Source organism: Cetorhinus maximus, chromosome 8 (assembly GCF_964194155.1).
Source record: "Cetorhinus maximus chromosome 8, sCetMax3.hap1.1, whole genome shotgun sequence".
NCBI lineage: Eukaryota > Metazoa > Chordata > Chondrichthyes > Lamniformes > Cetorhinidae > Cetorhinus > Cetorhinus maximus.
Genome location: NC_135886.1, coordinates 5,081,429 through 5,099,985, shown reverse-complemented (window position 1 = coordinate 5,099,985; position 18,557 = coordinate 5,081,429). Strand labels below are relative to the sequence as shown.

At 49.2% G+C, this 18,557-nt stretch overlaps 1 protein-coding gene and 1 long non-coding RNA gene across 2 annotated transcripts in view; both read left to right on the top strand.

Moving 5' to 3' along the window:
* LOC144684058 (polymeric immunoglobulin receptor-like) overlaps positions 1 to 18,557 on the top strand; it is a 78,231-nt gene that overhangs the window by 47,486 nt on the left and 12,188 nt on the right. The gene's annotated exons all lie outside the window — the stretch shown is intronic.
* Positions 1,877 to 5,147, top strand: LOC144683398 (uncharacterized). The gene is made up of 2 exons (XR_013577244.1): positions 1,877 to 1,954; positions 4,892 to 5,147. It is a non-coding gene; the product is annotated as an uncharacterized LOC144683398 (long non-coding RNA).

Below are 18,557 nucleotides of genomic sequence, written 5' to 3'. Positions count from 1 at the left end.
ACCAGTGCTATTCACACGTAAATCCTGGACAAGTTGAAAAATATATTTGTTTCTTTAGTACATGTAAGTGAGGAAAGATAGCTCACACAACATTTTTCCAGGCTAACCTATAAGGTTAACTGCATTACAATGCTTCACTGTTCTAAGGGGCAGTGAGGTAGTCAGTTCAAAGTACAGCCAGTCTTATTGCTTCTGGCCAGGTCACTTTTTTTAGTCAAGCCAGATTTCAAGGACCCTTGAAAGATGCCTTCCAATGTTCCCTATTTACGAAATAGTTACCGAAATAAAGACTGCAGCATTATATCCTGGCCATTGTTTTGGTCAAGACTTTGCCATGAGTGCTAACATTTCTGTTAAGGTAGAAGGATCTTTGTTAGTTAGAACAAAACTTTCTGCCCGGTGGACCGATGCTTCTATTAAAATTAGTTATTTTGTAATGTAAAACATTACTTTTTTTATTCATTCATGGGGTGTGGTTAGGCCAGCATTTATTGCCCATTCCTAATTGCCCTTGAGAAGGTGGTGGTGAGCTGCCTTCTTGAACTGCTATAGTCCATTGGTGTAGGTAAACCCACAGTGCTGTTAGGGAGGGAGTTCCAGGATTTTGGAAGGAACAGCAGTACATTTCCAAGTCAGGATGGTGTGTGGCTTGGAGGGAAACGTTCAGGTGTTGGGGTTCCCATGCATCTGCTGTCCTTGTGCTTCTAGATGGTAGTGGTCATGGGTTTGGAAGGCGTTGTCTAAGGAGCCTTGTTGAGTTCCTGCAGTGCATCTCGTAGATGGTACACACTGCTGCCACTTTTCGTTGGTGGTAGAGGGAGTGAATGTTTGTGAATGGGGTGCCAATCAAGTGGGCTGCTTCTTCCTGGATAGTGGCAAATAGCTTGAGTGTTGTTGGAGCTGCACTCATCCAGGGGAGTGAAGAGTATTCCATCATGGCCCTGATTTGTGCCTTGTACATGGTGAACAGGCTTTAGGGAGTCAGGAGCTGAGTTACTCACCACAGCGTTCCTAGCTTCTGACCTGTTCTTGTAGCCACAGTATTTATATGGCTAGTCCAGTTCAGTTTCTGGTCAATGGTAACACCAAGGATATCGATAGTGGGGGATTCAGCAATGGTAACCCAATTTAGTGTCAAGGGGTAAAGCAAAAATACCTGGAAAAGCTCAGCAGGTCTGGCAGCATCTGCAGAGAGGAACACAGTTAATATTTCGAGTCCGAATGACCCTTCAACAGAACTATTGAAGGGTCATTCGGACTCGAAACGTTAACTGTGTTCCTCTCCGGAGATGCTGCCAGACCTGCTGAGTTTTTCCAGGTATTTCTGTTTTTGTTTTGGATTTCCAGCATCCGCAGTTTGTAGCTATTATCTTAGTGTCAAGGGGTGTTGGTTAGATTCTCTCTTGATGGAGATGGTCATTGCCTGGCACTTGTGGTACAAATGTTACTTGCCACTTGTCAGCCCAAGCCTGGATATTGTCCAGATCTTGTTGCATTTGGACATGGACTGCATTGAATAACATTTACTAATTCAGTTCTCTTTCATACCGTGTACTTTACTTGTGGGTTTCATCCTGGCTACTTGTGCTGTGCTAAAGCGCATGGAGGTGTTTGCAGTGTATAAACCTGATTTTACCAGTGTTCATGGGCAAGTCCCAGACCTCCTTGATCTGAGCCATATGTTGGAAAATCACCCATTCTCACACAAATCTTAGTGCATTCCATATGACATCACACAATTCCTTGGGAGGCTGAAAGGTTCATTCATGAATGTGATTTAAATTAAATTTTCAACATGACTATAAGCACTTTTGCACTGTATTAATTATGGTTTCTTGTTTCATCAGAGAAGATGAGCTGAAGAGTTACAGTTTATTCCGTTGGCTGTTCTTTGCTGCTCTGGTTGTTTGTACTCTTTCGGTCACATGTTATACACATTTTGCAAAAGACCCAGGTATAATTTTTTAAATCTTATGATTCTAATATTCAAAATTATTTCATTCAGTTGAAAAGTTCAAACACAACGAAAATTTGCCTAAAAAAAAAAGGTAAATATTCCAAGAGAAAATACCTGCCGCTCATAAACTCCTCTTAAGAGAGAAGCATTGTCCCATTCCAATGTTACAACAACGGCTTTTGGGGTAAATTTTGTGCTTATCAACTGCAGTTTGTCTGGTTTCAAATGGAAACCCAAGAAAGGAATCCTCGCGTTCAACTGTTACTGACTGAGTGCAGAACATAACGGCCCGGAGTCAAGGGTTGAATTTTATGGCCCCCGGAAAGTGAAAGGGAGGTGAGGGTCCGGTAATATCCTGGAGACCAGGGTCAGGTCGAATCCCCAATGCAATCTCACCATCAGGGCAATTTACTGACCTTGGGAGTGGAAGTAGGCAGGTTACCTGCCCCGCAGAGGCAGGCAGCCAATTTACATACGTAAAGGCCCCTATTAAGGTCCATTCTACTGTGCGATATTTGCATTTTGCTGACAATGGGGCAACTCCCCACCACTTGGGAGGCCCCCAGCTAAATGGAGTTAGCCTTCCACTGACAGCCCAGGTGAGGGAGAGGTGGGGTCTGGTATAGGCAGCAAAGAGAGGATCAGAGGGAAGGCAGCTCCTGGGGCCCTAGCAACCCTCCTGGGGGGATTTTCCCTCCAGCATGCCACTCTTTGATTAGCTTTTTTTTGTCCTAATGCTGTAGACCTCACACCTCCTTCCTGCCTCAGCGGTGAACAGCACTCCCACTGGCACTTCGGAGCTACTGGCTCTCTGGCTGAGTCGACAGCTCTTGCAGGCGGGTGGCCGGTCATCTATAATAGGATGACAGCCCCGATACAAAGTTCAGGTGGAAGTCCCGCTGCACACCCATGCCTGCTGGTGCCTTGCATTTCCTCCCGCTGTTGGGACCTTCTCGCTGATGGTAAAAACCTGCCTTATGTGATTGCTTGACCCAGTTATCAGACAGGGGAGTGGAGCATGAGGCCATGTGTGGCAAAAGACAATCTAGTAATCTGTCGTTTAATTGTCACCGGAATATTTGTGTTAACGGTCCACCATTAATGCTCATGCTTTTAACTGTTACACCTTAACTTTAGAATTCCCTCCCTAAACCTCTCCACTTCTCTCTCTCCTTTCTCCTTTCACACCGTCCTTAAAGGCTACCTCTTTACTCAGCTTTTGTTCACCTGTCCAGATATCTCCTTGTGTGGTTTCAGTGTTCTTCTTGAGATATAAAAGTGCAGAACAAATATCGTTGTAGATATTTTGTTATGGACAGAATTAATGTTTTCCCTTTACTGCCTGTGATCGGTATGCATTGTATGAAAGTGGTATGTGTTCCCTTACAATTGGTGTGCGTATCGCAATTAAGTGATTTCACCAGCAGGCTCTAGCAAGTTTAAAAATAAACAATCTTATTTACCTCACTCACTTACTCCAAAATAGTACAACATTTCACTCGCTCATTTCACATACACAAAGATTAGATACAAATGATGGTGATATACTGTTACAGCTTGTAATTATCTCAGTCTCTTTCGAGGCAGGCCTGTGTTTCTTAGATGAAGTCGATGGTTAAGATGAAATGGAGATCTTGTAAAGCAAAGGCTTTCTTAACAGGCTGTGTGCTTTCTTCTGGTTGAATCCCTAGAAGATTTGGGAGGGCTCCTTCTCCCTCTTATTAAGATCTCACACTTTCAAGGTATTGCTGTTTATTACCTCGGCTGCTTGGATGACTTGCAGTTACTTCGATGGCTTTCTGATGAAACTCTGTCTGCAAGAAATGTCTGCGGATTTAGAAGCGGAATACCAAAATGGTTCCTGCATGATGTGACTTCCACAAGTTCAAAGTCAGAGTCCTTTTTGCAAACAAAGGAAGATGGATCTGTTGATTCCAATCTTCCTGTGTTGTCTTTTGACACCATGAGATTCAGTCAGCCCGCTTTAGATAAGTGACACCATCAAAAGACACTGGAAGCTCAGTAGGATCCACTCTCATTTGTCTCACACACATTGAGTTTCAATACCCCCGTTTGTCCAGGGTGATATAGGGAGTCAGGTCAGCTGGAGTTCTATAGTCTTTCTGTGTTGATTTATCATTAAACAAAGGGAGGTGTGAATTCCCTGAATGTGTGGTTCTGTGTCAATGTCCATATTTAATTAGGTATTTACCTGAGACTCAGGGCCGTCTGCGGCTCAACATGTCAAAGGTCAAATGATTTGCAGCGGCTATTTTAATAGAGCGTGTGTGTCCAATTCTTAAAAGTATTCACTGGAAGTCCATAATATACTGGAACATGACATTACACTTCATCTATGGGAACAACAAGGAAAATTTCTGGTTTTGTGAAACTGTGCACAACCATCTCAGGCTTTTCCATCAATTAATTTCTGTGGTGCCTTTCAAGGGGCAGAGTCTCTGCCAATCACACCCGAGGCCTAGAAATGGGCTGGAATTTGAAAAGCACTAAAGAGGGAACTGGTCTAACATCAGACCACTAACTAGGATAACAAGCCTTGTGGTATAGGCTTAGGCTGATTTTCTTATCTAAAATGATAAGATGGCAGACTTGGAATTGGGGATGGGAGGGGGCACCAACACCGCTCCTGGGTCAAGCACAGTGTGGTGCATTGTACAGCCTGGCACCCAAAATGTGCCCCAATGCCACGGGTACCACATGCAAAATAAGAAGCTCTCCTAACCCCAGGAAAGTTGAACAATATCGGAATAAGAGGTTACGTCATGCGAATCTTGCCACTTAGACCAGGATATCCGCACCCACCCTCTCATCTATATATTTTTGGCCAGTATCTCTGAAAGTGAAACACCTTTGAAAGAAGGTCAACTCATTCATTTTTTACAGTTCAATTGCTTAAATTCATTTCTTATTCAGTTCTCCAGGCCAGCAAATGATGGGTTACATGGAAACATCAGCTCCAAGACGCAAATGGATCAGAGGTGCAGTCAAAGGCTGGTCAGAAGATTGACTAAATCCTGCATGAACATCCAGAATATTTTCACTTGCTTTTTTATTTTATTTTATTTTATTTTATTTTATTGTATTTTATATTTTATTACAATTTGAAATGCTTTGTAAAGTTCCCAGAAATTGTGTGAACCACTTAAGATGATAAATTTTGATGATATTATATTAAGGAGCATTTTTTTTTTTTTGCAATGGTCACAAATGGTTCACAAAAATAATTGACCCCTTGTAACCAGCAGTAACTAGTTAAAAAGATGTCATGTTAGTATTTTGAAAAATAATAAATTAATTGGGGGAAATTTTACAGACAAATTTGGGTGTATTTGGGAGGCGCTTTTGGGTGTATGCGGGGAGATATCACTCCTAAAAGTTAAAGAAGATTAGGATCCCGATATCATCCCACCTACTTCCAAGTTTCACCCAGGCAGGTTTGAAGGCAAATGGGGAACCCACATGCAGCTGTCAGGTGTGTTATTTGAATATTCAAATAGGCAATTAAGAACAGTTTTGATCAGGGATTCTGGGTATAATACCAACAGGCACATTTGCCAAGCTGCGTGGAGCATGGTGGGGTCACCTAGGTGAATGCACAGTGCTTCTTCAGTGAAACTGACAGGCTGGGAAGTCTTTAACAGTGAAAATGAAGAGCTGCAGCCATGGCCAGGTGAGAGGCCACTGTTCATTGCATGCCTTCTCAATGAGTGCTGTCACTACATCTGAGTTAATTGCCAACTTCTTAGAACTCATTTCACCTGTCTAGCACTTCACTCACCTCCAGCCTTCATTACAGTCTGGCATGGACCAACATTAGAAATTTCACCCTTCTCAGAGAGTGCATGCAAGGTAATTGCCAACTTTTTGGAAGTTACTTCACCTGTCTGGCACTTCACACACCTCAGGCCTTCCATATGGCATGGGAGCAGCTCTAACTTCCACCTCTGATGAAGAGTAAAAGGACCAACAACAGCAACACTGACACCAACAGCTACACCAGGAGCAACACCACCAGCAGCACCAGCTGCCTTTCTTCCCAGCCATGTGCCAGACCACAAGGCAAAGAGATGGACACAGAGATCCAGCTCTAAGAAGGTGAGAACCCAACACAGGGTCTACAGACAGAGGATCAGCTCTCTTGACATGTGTGAGCAGCGATGTCCCAGAAGGTTCAGGCTTTCTCAGCCGGTTGTTGCTGACATCTGCAGCCTCCTCCAACATGACCGTCTTCACAGTCGAACAAGGCCATATTACAGTGGCCATCAAGCTGGTTGTCACTGAAGGGCAAACTCTCCCCCCAACAACTAACTTCCCCCCCCCAACCCCTCCTGGGTCTCTGCCTCTCCCAGAAGTTGTGTACTCCCTTCTCCTGCAAGCAGAGAAAGTAGAGAGTTATGAGTATTTGAAATGCTTTGTGTGAATAGGAGGGAAGGACAACACTTGTGGAGAGTGACTGTCAAGCATGGGTGCAAGAGGTCAATAGGACGAGGGTGAGTGTGAGTGTTGGCTGTTCAGTTGTGGATGTGAGGTGCCTGGAGAGAGAGGGGTGAGCAGAGTTACAAATTGTGTTGTCCTGTGCACATCGAGTCCGTGCAGAGAGACTTCTGTTAAAATAAGACATGCATTCAGACATCAGTGTAGATTGTGTTCCACTAATTTTTCAGCCTGCAATACAGCGGGCAATCAGTATCAACAGATATTGCAGCTATCGAATTGATGCAGAGGAAACCAACCAAAATGATTGAGTGGATGGAGGGATTGAATTATGAGGAGCAATCACACAAATTGACCATGTTCTTACTACAGACGAGACGTGTGAGAAATGTATGATGACTTGTTTTAGGATCATAAAGTTTTGCAATTGCTTCACTCATCAGCATTCCTGTTAATTAGAAGACTCTACCACTTGTTTCTGACCCAGATGAAAATACTTTTCAGAACATTCAATTTTCCAAAGAAATTGTGAAAAGTGACAAATTGACAACCTTAGGCCCATTAACGTCTATGATGAGCTCACCCTGGCCGACACAAATCGCCCTTATAGTCAGAAAGTGGGGGGAAATCATCTTCACAGATCATAAGGAATTTCAATCTGGGAGGTACGGTAGTGATGGACAATGATTCTGGGAGAATTTTGATTGGATGGTTATTTTCCTGGTCATGAAAAAAATTTCCGCAGCTGCTACATTTCTGTTGTCATGGTGATTGATACAGTAAAGAATGTTGTTTTTTATCGGTGTGTGAGGAAGCTTATAGAAGTACTAATGTGTAAGAAGAGTATAAAACAGTATTGTAAACGAATAGTTACAGCAGAATTTTCCGCTCTGGGTTACAGCCAGTGTGTTTGGTAACATGAGAGGAAAATATCGCAAGATGGCCCTAGTTGTGTTTCCCGGCAAAGTAAACCAAGGACGCGATTGTCCCCTCCCCCGTCAGTGGTGGTCCATGTTTCCCACCATCCAACATTGGGAACTTAATTTTAATGCATCTGCATCTCATTATTGTCAAATTTAATTCCCACACCAAATTTAATTCCCACGTCACCGTGACTTCAGAACGGGGTGATTTACGACTGCCTTTAAAAGGTGTGCACCTGGCGAGCTGAACTTTGAGGGGAACTTGGAGGGGAGCGCACCCAACACTGCGCAGCGCTCGCAAGGATGACCCGTAGGACATCATGGAAGAGGCGTCGCTCATTCGGAGGGGGGCACAGGCAAGTCGCTTTTTCCCAGCTGGCTTTCACTGCGGTGCCCGGGCAAGGGCTCCAGCGTGGGTGGGGCCAGAGGGGACGCAAGGCAGCACAGACTGATGGGGGTGCACAAGCACATGCTGACGGGGGAGGGGCAGGTTGGCCGAGGTGGGGGAAGGTGAGGGAAGCAGCCACGCACTTGACAAAATTGACCATCCTTCAGCAGCTGAGACCGTTCACCAGCAGCTCCATTGACATCCTTGGAGTCGAGCCCCTCAAACATTCCTGCCCACCCAGGCAATGCAAAAGCATGAAGGTGCCGCCAAGTTCTCCAGATGTTTTCACCCCTAGTGTGCAGACTCCTAATTAATGCAGGTTTGAGAGGGCAGCAGAGCAACTGGGTGACTGGGCATGTTGCAGAGTCCCCTTGCAAAAGGTGGGCATGGAACAGTCACTGATGGAGGTGCTCAGATCCCCTTGCAATGTATCTATTCAGGTTTGGATCAGTAACCCTCATGGTTCAAGCTAACAGTGCAGCCTTGCAGTGAGGGTTAGGAGAATGCCTGCGCCTGGGCTGAGAGCACAACATGCAGACTGTCCAAAGCTGCCGCTAATCGGTCATGAAGTGGGGCAGAGATGGGTGGGGTTCTGGACAGCCAAGAAGCGCAAGACACACAGGCCATCAAAGTGGGGGCCAGCGCTCTCTGACATATGTGAAGAAGCCTTGAGATGCAGCCGGAGCCAGGGGCTTAACCAAGGGAGGTCCTTAGGAGATGTATGCAAACCCTGCCGCCTCTCTCTATGATATCGCAGGAGAAGAACATCAGGACCATGGAGCCTGGTGATCTAGCTGTATGCCTCATGGCTGACAGGGAGCAGAGAAGGAGACTGCGACGGAGGAGCCTGGCTTGGCAAAGGGAGGAGCACCACCCTCAAGAGGAAGGGGCAGCAGGCTCAGGCAAACCAGGAAGCAAGAGCGCTGGGATTTGTGGTGATCCCTGTGTTCCACAGGTGCAGGGTGCGATCGACTGCACTCACTTGGCGCTTAGATCTCCATGGCAACAAGCATTCCAGTGTGTGAACTGCAAAGGCTTCCACTCACTGAATGTTCAGCTGGTCTGCGGCCACAACAAATGCATCCTGCAGGTCTGCACACAGGATACCCCAGAAGCGTCACCACTCCGACATTCTCAGCAGGACTCAAGTCCCTGACATCTTCCAGCGTCCACAGAGGCTGCAGGGTTGGCTCCTTGGGGACAAAGGCTACCCACATGTGACATGGCTGATTACCCTTGTGCAGCAGCCTCAGACTCCAACAGAGAGAATCAAAGGTTGGCTGGGTGGTTAACAGTGAGATTGAGTGTCTTGGGCTACAGGAAGATAAGACGGGATGGTCAAATGAGCAGATAAGTGGCAGATGGAATTTAACCCTGAAAAGTGTGAGGTGATACACTTTGGAAGGAGTAATTTTACAAGAAAGTATTCAGTGAACGGCATGACACTAGGAAGTTCTGAGGAACAAAGTGACCTTGGCGTGTGTGTCCATAGATCTCTGAAGGTGGAGGGACATGTTTGTGGGGTGGTGAAAAAGGCAGATGGGACACTTGCCTTTATCAATTGAGGTATAGATTACAAAAGTAGGGAGGTCATGTTGGAGTTGTATAGAACCTTGGTGAGGCCACAGCTGGAGTACTGTGTGCAGTTCTGGTCGCCACATTATAAGAAGGATGTGATTGCACTGGAGGGGGTGCAGAGGAGATTCACCAGGATGTGGCCTGGGATGAAACATTTAAGTTATGAAGAGAGGTTGGATAGACTTGGGTTGATTTCATTGGAGCAGAGAAGACTGAGGGGCGACCTGATCGAGGTGTACAGGATTATGAGGGGCATGGACAGGGTGGATAGGGAGCAGCTGTTCCCCTTAGTTGAAGGGTCAGTCACGAGGGGACACAAGTTTAAAGTGAGGGGCTGGAGGTTTAGGGGGAATGTGAGGAAAAACTGTTTTACCCAGAGGGTGGTGAGGGTCTGGAATGCGCTGCCTGGGAGGGTGGTGGAGGTGGGTTGCCTCACATCCTTCAAAAAGTACCTGGATGAGCACTTGGCACGTCATAGCATTCAAGGCTATGGGCCAAGTGCTGGTAAATGGGATAAGGTAGGTAGGTCAGGTGTTTCTCACGTGTCGGTGCAGACTCGATGGGCCGAAGGGCCTCTTCTGCACTGTGATTCTGTGATATTACAACGAGGCGCATGCCGCAACCCGGACTTTGGTGGAGCAAACGATAGGCATATTGAAAATGAGGGTCCAGTGCATCGACAGGTCTGGTGGACCACTGCAATACAGTCCCCAGAGGGTGTCGCGCATCATCGTCATTTGCTGCGGGCTCCACAACCTGGTGCTGCAACAGGGGGAGGACCCGGCTGAGGAGGGGATGGAAGAGCTTCACGTCTCCTCTCATGAGGAGGACGTCATAGGGGATGATGGTGATGGGGTCCTCGAAGGCCAGCATGTCAGCGATGAGGCCATCACGTTGGTCAGATGAGGCAGGTGGGATTGTGCGGCTCCAAAGGCTGCTCGATTCATGGAGGATGATGACGAGATGCAGTGAGGGCAGTCCTGACATCCTCACATTGCATCTGTCAATGTCTAACACCTGTATGGCTGATGGCAGCATACATACCCTCTGTGATCAGGCTCCTGACATGGAGACACAGCGGAGGCCCTAATAGTCACAAGATTCCAGGAGGATGATGATGACATGCATTGAGGACACTCCATCGATCTTCACAAAGCCTCTGTGAATGTCTGACTCCTGTCTGGCTGAGGGCAGCTCACTTGCGCTCTGTGAACAGGGTCGTATCATAGAGACACAGCAGTGATACTTCAACAGCACCTGACCCTTCGGCAGCCTTCAGCACCTGTCCCCTTCAGGAGCACACCGTCAGCAGACACAGATGCTGAAGAGATGGGGACCAGCCCCACCTCAAAGGTGCTGAGAGCACACGGGGAGAATGACGGAACTCTGTGACACCCGGACGCGACATTCTGTCAGTAATGTTAAGCCACATCGTGGCGCTGGCATCACTAATGTGTCCAGTGAGTGTGAAGCCGGACCATCATTTTGCTCTGAAGGTTACACACTGCGCAGGGAAGAGGCCCTGGACTGAGACTTGTGCAGGAAACAAGGTTTCACATCTGAGTGACACGAACAGGGCTCAACATAACAAGGAGCCATAGGCAGGGAGACATTCTTGGATGTTTATTTACAATTAGGGACATAGCACCCTCGCCTTTGAGTCAGAAGGTTGTGGGTTCATGTCCCACTTCCGGAAAACCAAGAACTGTGATTGTACTCGAAAGAGTTACAATCTGTGACTGATGATAACTCGAAAGAGTTACATCTTCTTAACATTTCTAACCCTGCCGCTAGGCCTTGGAACTCCCGGGACATCCACAGTGGAGAAGGAACCAGCCTGCTGACTGCTGCACCCTGTCTGTGACGACCTTAGCAGACGTCCTCTGGAGGTCTATGATCTGGAGGGCCCCGGCCTGCTTTTGGGGTGCTGCGGTTTGGTTGTGGCATCCTCCTCAACCTGCGGAGGTAGAGCTGTGGGACTCACAGGAAGAGGGGAATTGGATGGGCTGGGCACTTCCGGAGTCACCTGGGTGGATGGCCCCAGGTTGTGCAGCTGCTGATCCTCCTCCCTGTGGGTGCCCGAGAGCCCCTGGATGACTCCTTGAGAGGAAGGGGGAGCTGGAGTGAAATCGAACTGCCCTGCCTCCACCTCACGTTGACACTGATGGATGACAGCAAGTGTCTCAGTGATGGAGTGAAGCTCCTGCAACAGTATCTGGACCAAGTCTCCATGGCGACCGCCCATCCTACCAGTGTTGACCTCAGTGTGTTGGCCTGCTGGCGCTATCACCTCAGACTGAAGGGGGACAGATTCCTCCATCGTGCCTTGCAACCTGAGGAGTGCAGCAGACATCCCTTCCTGATGTTCCTGAGCTTGCCTTTGCAACTCCAGCAACTGAGGAAGAACCGAGTCCAGAGGCTCCTCATCTGACTGGGACTCAGCACATTTCTGGCCTCCAGTTATGTCCTACGTGCTGACAGCCTTGGATTTTCCTGTCTCTGCCTGCTGTCGATCAGACAGTGCAGTGTGCACATCAGATCGTGACCCCGAGACTGCTCTAGAATTGGCCCCACTAAGGTGTGTGTCTCTGCGCAGGTGGACAGTGTGGGTAGGTGCTGTGATGGGTCTTCAATGTCAGTGTCTGCAGATTCCTCTTCCGGGGTATCCTCGAGGCTGGAGTCAATGACCACCACGGCCACCGCCTCCCATACTGGGTTGGTCAGCTTGGTCCTCGCCAAAAGCGAGGATAGAGGAGTTCACGGCAGCTTCCACTGTGTCTAGCAGGTGCCCCAGAGAGGCGCCACGAAATTTGGGGGCTGACATCTTCTTTGCTTTCGGGACCACCTGTCGCCTGGAGCAGTGCTGGTCTGTAGACATGAAGTAGACGACGCTCTGGTGCTCTTTAAATATGGCGGCGGGAGTGATGAAGCGCTGAGGTCACGGCACGGTGGGCAAATCCGAGCCGGACCACCAGGAATCCGGCGTGTTGCCCGTGCGTGCATTGTTAATGAGGCGAGAAACGCCAGGAGGTGGATGATGCAGCGCAAAATCCCGCAATTGCGGACAAGGAGAAAAATGTCTTTTTTCAGGCCCAGCACCGCACTTAGTACAACTCAGGCAAAATTCCAGCCAGAGAGTTTACCATAAATATGTCTAAAAATTAAACAGATAATACTTATATTTAAATATAAATATTACTCATATTTAAACTTTATATCAAATTCTCATGAATATTATGATGGTTAAGGTCCCCCAAAGACTTGGAACCATAACCCAGTCCTTTAGTCGGGTTGTGGGGCACAAATGCAGCTTCTGCAGTTGGTCCCAGACCCACCTCTGACTCATTGTGAAAGAGGAAGTGTTCAATGAGATTGCAAAACGAAGAAGGAAGTGGCAATTGGAGAAATAACCAACTCAAACAGAGCATAGATAAAATACAATGTCTGGGCAGAGAGAGTCCACCCACCAGAAACAGTGCAGAACAATGGAATTAATTACTCTTTTGATTCTAATGCCTGCATCAAGTAAGTCTCTTTTTTGTTCAAAAAAGTCTTGATCTTTGGTATTATTAAAAGTATTTTTGTAATCAGAGCTGTTGAAGTTTTGCTGTCACTAGTAGTTTTGCTGGTGTGAGCTAACGAGAAGCCGCTCATGGTGTTGCAAGTTGATCTTGTGATTTCCGTCAGCTTCTGCAGCATCTTCAATCCGTCTTTGCTACTTTCTGCGTTTCCCACAGGATCTGAATCTTTCTGCCTCTTTGTATCTCTCTCCTCCCTGAAATGTGAGCTCCTTATCAATGACGAGAGACTAACTGCATGGGTTTTTTTTAGCTTTATAACAAGTTCTATTCGATAGCACCTTGAACTTAGCTGAAGCACCCATGGAGCTTCACATTGTGCTCCCTCAGCAGGTGGTGTAGAAAAATGGAACACCTCCAGCACATTAGACTCTTAAAAGGCAAACTCTGTGAAATATGTGATTCTTTAGAACAGAAGTGCATCTGGAGAAAAAAACTCACAATAGGTTATTTAATGTCAGCAAAATTGAACGTGTCAGAACAGGCATTGACCAAGTGCTTTGAGTGTTTCCTCAAATTGTATTTTTACACAGCCTCTGAGCTCAAATAGTTCTTTTTAAGCAACTTGCACTGTGACAAATGAGGAATTATTTGACCATATTTCCCAATACCAACTCTGAGCTGACAATTCTCCTCCTGGAGCTGTTCATGTTACCCTACAACCTCTCTATGAAGATCACCCAAATGCTCTGTGGAGAACTGATCATCAGAGGTCACGTATGTGACTAGGTCATCCTTGATGTTTTGCAATGCACTTTGTTTGTTGACAACCCAACAGTGCCACAAAGAAATTATCTTCACCCTGCTGTCTGCATACTGCATTTCTCATTGTTATCCTGTAAGAAAAGAGAGAAAAGAAATCCTGCCATATCTACCCCTAAGGGCTGAACTTTGTCCTCGCCGGGTGGGCGCTGCAGGTGGGCCAGGGCATGGATGTAAAACCGACCACGCCCACAATCGGGCCTCGACTTCGATTTCACACGGACGGGCCGATTAAGGCCCACTCAGCGTATTTCCCGGCTCCCGAGGATAGCGGGAGTGGGCAGGCAGCGGCGGGCGTGCACAGACCACCGGGTCCAATGGTGACCTGGCATCCTGCTTAAATGAAGGCCTGGCAGCCTTTTGTAGGCTTCTCGCAATGGCCAGTGCAAGGCCACAGCAGAGAGGGTCCAGTGAGCAGGTCAGGCCGGAGGGTAGGGCCCTCGTTTTTCTGATGCCTGCCTTGCTGCCCTCCTCGAGGAGGTAGCAGCACGGCCGGAGGTGTTGGTCCCCCAGGATGGGAGGAGGAGACCCCTCCCCACATGACGAAACGTGCCTGGGAGGAGGTGGCGGAGGTGGTGAGCTCCCGCGATGAGGAGCAGCGCACCTGGATCCAGTGTCGCAAGCGCTTCAACGATTTGTTGCGTTCTGGCAGGGTGAGTACAATGTTGGCATTGGGCATTTAACCCAGCAGGCAGCCTTACCCCCTGCAGCCCGCCCCCACCAAGTCTCAGTGTCGTGACAGCATTGAATCATTGACGGCAATTTTCCTTAGCTGGGTGGGCCAGCAGATATTGCCCATGCTGAGGTCAGCCTGAGTGGGTGATGAGGAGATGTGTTTTGCCCCCGCAGCATGTGTTACACTGAGTCCCACATGACTGGTTTGGGGGCAACCTGGAGAAGCTGCACCTGGGCGCTGTGTCAGAACTCCAGGTCATGTCCTAGTCAGGGTGGTGAGATGGTGGGAGGGGAGATTCAAGGTGGTGTGGCAACGAACCATCTGCTGCCCTCTGCACTGCACATACGTGTGCCTCCTGGCTATGGTAGGAAATACCGTGTGGTTCCTAATGTGATGTAGGCAACGTGTGTCCAAGGGGGTGGTGGAGGGATGGGGAACAGGCCTTGCATCTTTGCTTGAGGAGACACTGGAGGCCTGAGATGTCCCACTCTGGTTGGGGTGGGCCGAGCGTGAACAGAGTCCGTGTGCAATTTGCACAAATCAATGCTCTTCTCTCATTTTCAGGAGCAGAATGCTCATAACGCGGCCGGGTGTGTGAGGGCTGAAGGCGGCCAGGCCCAGCTCAACATACTAAGCTGCTTCGAGCAGGAGGCCCTGGATCTGGAGAGGCGCCATGCACCCAGGTCCACTGGTTTCGGTGAGGCTCGGGTGCCACGGCCAGGTATTTATTGCCAACAGTGTGGTCAACATTATTGTCCCAACAGCCATAGCACTGCTGAATGTTAAATCTTTTAGTTTTGTAACATGGCTGGACCATTGGTTATGGAAGGATGAGGGCGTAATGATCTGGGGGACAGGGATGAACTTTATCATTGTCTCCACACTAAGTGATCCACTGTCCTTGTTCTTCCTTTCAGCATCAGCAGAGGAGGAGCACCAGAGACCCCCCTTTCACTCCTGAGGGGCCTGAAGTCTCACCAGTGTCACACCATCTCTGCCAGGCAGGCAACAGCACAGATACTAGCACCTCGATGGGAATTGCAACATCGGCTAGTGTCCCGGGACACAGCAGTGAGGGCACTTCACAGTCGCTGGAGGAGCTGGCAGAGACAGAGAGTGCCCGTGGTGCCAGCAGTCAGAGGACAGCAGGGGACCGGGCACATGCTCAGTCGGTGCCTGATGATGAGCCTCTGGAGTCGTCCGCGATGCAGCAGGTGCAGGAAATGCAGCCGGGTGTATGGGAGCATCTGGGGGAGATACATGAGGCTATGCTTGGCTTGGTGTTCGTGGTGGAGGATTCTACACGGACGATCACCACAGCAATGACCCTCATGTCCGAGCGCCATGTGACCTCCATGGAGAGAGTGGTGACTCTCGCGGAGAGCCTACTCCAAGAGACCCATCAGGGCTTCCTGGGGATGCGCTCTGACCAACAAACCCTCACATTGGCATTGACCTCAGCTGGTCAGTGCCAGTGTGGGAGATGGTTTGGGCATCAACTTTCCCAGCTCGGTGCCCATCCATCCACGGTGAGCAGGGTGGTCCGACATGATCTTACAGTACTGCAGCAGCTGCCTGTCGTCTCTGTGGGCTCCTCTCAGGGCGCTCCGGGTGAGGGCAGCAGCTCCTCCTCCCCTCTCCCAGTGACTGCATCATCCGGTGAGGCTGCGGTGACTGGGGAGATGCCAACTGCAGAACAGGCAGCTCCCTCCCAGGTGGGCCCAGCACAGGCTCCACGGGGCCAGAGGACGACCGCTAAGGTCATCGAGGCCAACAGGACAGTACAGATCTGGGGGGTACTGGAGTTCACCCCCTGAGCGGTCCAGGCTTCGGAACCGCATCCTGAGAAAACCGATGGCTCTCTCCACCACAGCCCTTGTGGTGCCCTGGCTCCTATTGTACCGCTGCTCAGCTTTATTGCACAGGTAATGGGTGCTCTTTGTGTTGAAATGGTCCTTTCAGACGTCCGGGATGGGGGAGGCAGCCCCGACGTGCGGTTGAAGCTGATCATTGGCAGCCTAGCTGAAGGAGTGTTGGATCAAGGGGTCCCTGGTGTCCCTGTCCCCCTGCAGGTTAGTGAGGTCTGGATCCACGCCCTCAGCGTTCTCCTCACCATGGTCATCTTCCGACCACCACTGGACTCATCATCTGTGCCCTGTGCAGCTGCGTCAAGATCCTCTTCCTCCAGTGGGACCCCCCCTTGCAAGTGTCAGATTGTGTAGAGCACAGCATGGAACCACTATCAGTGACACCCGCTCTGGGGAATATTCTAGTGCACCCCCTGAACGGTCCAGGCATCGGAAGTTAGTCCTGAGGAGACCTATGGTCGTCTCTACCACTACCCGTCTGGAGCCATGACTCGTATTGTAACACTTCTCTGCCTCTGTTCTTGGATGCCGGAGAGGGGTCATGAGCCAATTCTTCAACAGATAGCCCTTGTCACCCAGCAGCCATCCATCCAGCCGGGCTGGAGCACTGAAAAGCCTTAGCACCTGGGAGTGTCTGAGGACATAAGCATCATGGGAGCTGCCTGGGTACCTTGCACAGACTTGTAGAATCAGCATCCTGTGATCACACACTATCTGCACGTTCATGGAGTGAAATCCCTTCCTGTTGACAAAGGCACCGGGCTCACCCACTGGCACCTTGATGGCCACACGTGTGCAGTCGATTGCACCCTGGACACGGGGGAACCCAGTAATCGCTGCAAAGCCTCTGGCTCGCTCAGCCTGGCTGGCCTCGTCCGTACGGCAAAGAATAAAGGTCACTACCCGCCTGGACAGAGCTTTAGTCACCAGCTTGATACAACTGTGGACAGCTGATTGGGAGACTCCACACAGATCCCCCAACTGACCCCTGGAAAGAGCCAGAGGCATAGAGGTTGAGGGTCACTGTGACCTTCAGAACCACTGGCATGGGGTGTCCACCTGCACAGTCGGAGCTGATCTCAGGGCTGATCCTCTGACAAATGGACGTCACCGTCTCCCTTGAGAGACGGACCCTCCTTTGGCACTGCACCTCAGGCATATTGAGGTAGCTGCATCGCTGCCTGTAAACCCTGGCAGCAGGATAGTGGCGTCTTCTGTGGCCCCTTCCACCTTGGACAACCTGTTGGCCCTGCACCCCTTGTGCCTGCACCTCTCCTCCCACAGGTCCCTCCCCTGGAAGCTGCATTGGGACACCCGGCCTCCTCTCCCTTCTGCCCCTCTCTCCCTCCTCAGAGGAGGTGCCTCCAGCAGAAACCGCAATCCCCAAAGCCAGGGCAAGGGAAGACTGTCTGATACCTGGAAGGGTCCACACGGTCTGAATCCTCCAGGGTGCTGGAAGACAGCACTGAGTCCTGACATGAGGCCTGGAAAAGCTAAGAATGAAGCCTCAAACAGAAATGAAGCTGTCAAGCTCAGATAAACAAACAGCTGCAAACTGCCTCCAAAGCTGCTCACGACTCACACTGGAAATGCTGCTGACGCTTTTTTTGCCGCCCTTGGATGAGGTTTGAGGAAATGTCGCCTGGCCGCCTGCCCGTTTTGCTCTTGCGATGAGCAGAAAATCGGACGGGCAACGTCAAATCACAGACAATTGGACTGTTAAGGGCCTGAAGTGGTTTGTTAGTTAATGGAGGCCGCAGTCCAGAACCCGCGCATGCCCAGTGAGCGAATAATCGCATGAGTGCGCGATGACGTCGGGACGCTTGCTCACCGTCATCGCACACTATTTTACTCTCGTTCGAGTCGGGTGCGCACCCACCCCAAGAGGGAAACGTTCTGCCCCTAGTGTTCCTGTAAAGCGGGTGCTCACTGCCTGGCTCTGTCCATTTTCTGGTTCCTGTCGGAGGACACCATGGGTAGTCTGACAGCTCAATTATTGATTAAGCTAAATATTGGTACAGCGTCTATTTAAACACAATACTGTGTTGGATATCATGCCCACACTGAAATTATGCCCCGTTACTTAGTGCCCAATACATGCAGAGAACGCATGAATTATACTTGTAGAAGCAACTTTGCAAGGTACTTTGAGGTCAGTGATCTGCAAAATGCACACTAACTGAATATTATTTCTAGCAGACAGAATATTGCCCTTAGTTCTTAACAGTCACTTACACAGAAGTGTTGGCAACAGCCTCAAATCAGGTCAACTGCCCGTCCTCTTTAACAAGGGAAATTGTAAAGGGACAGTTAATAGGACAGGAAAAATCTAATGAGACTGCAATTTTCATGAGAGACACCTGTTATATCAG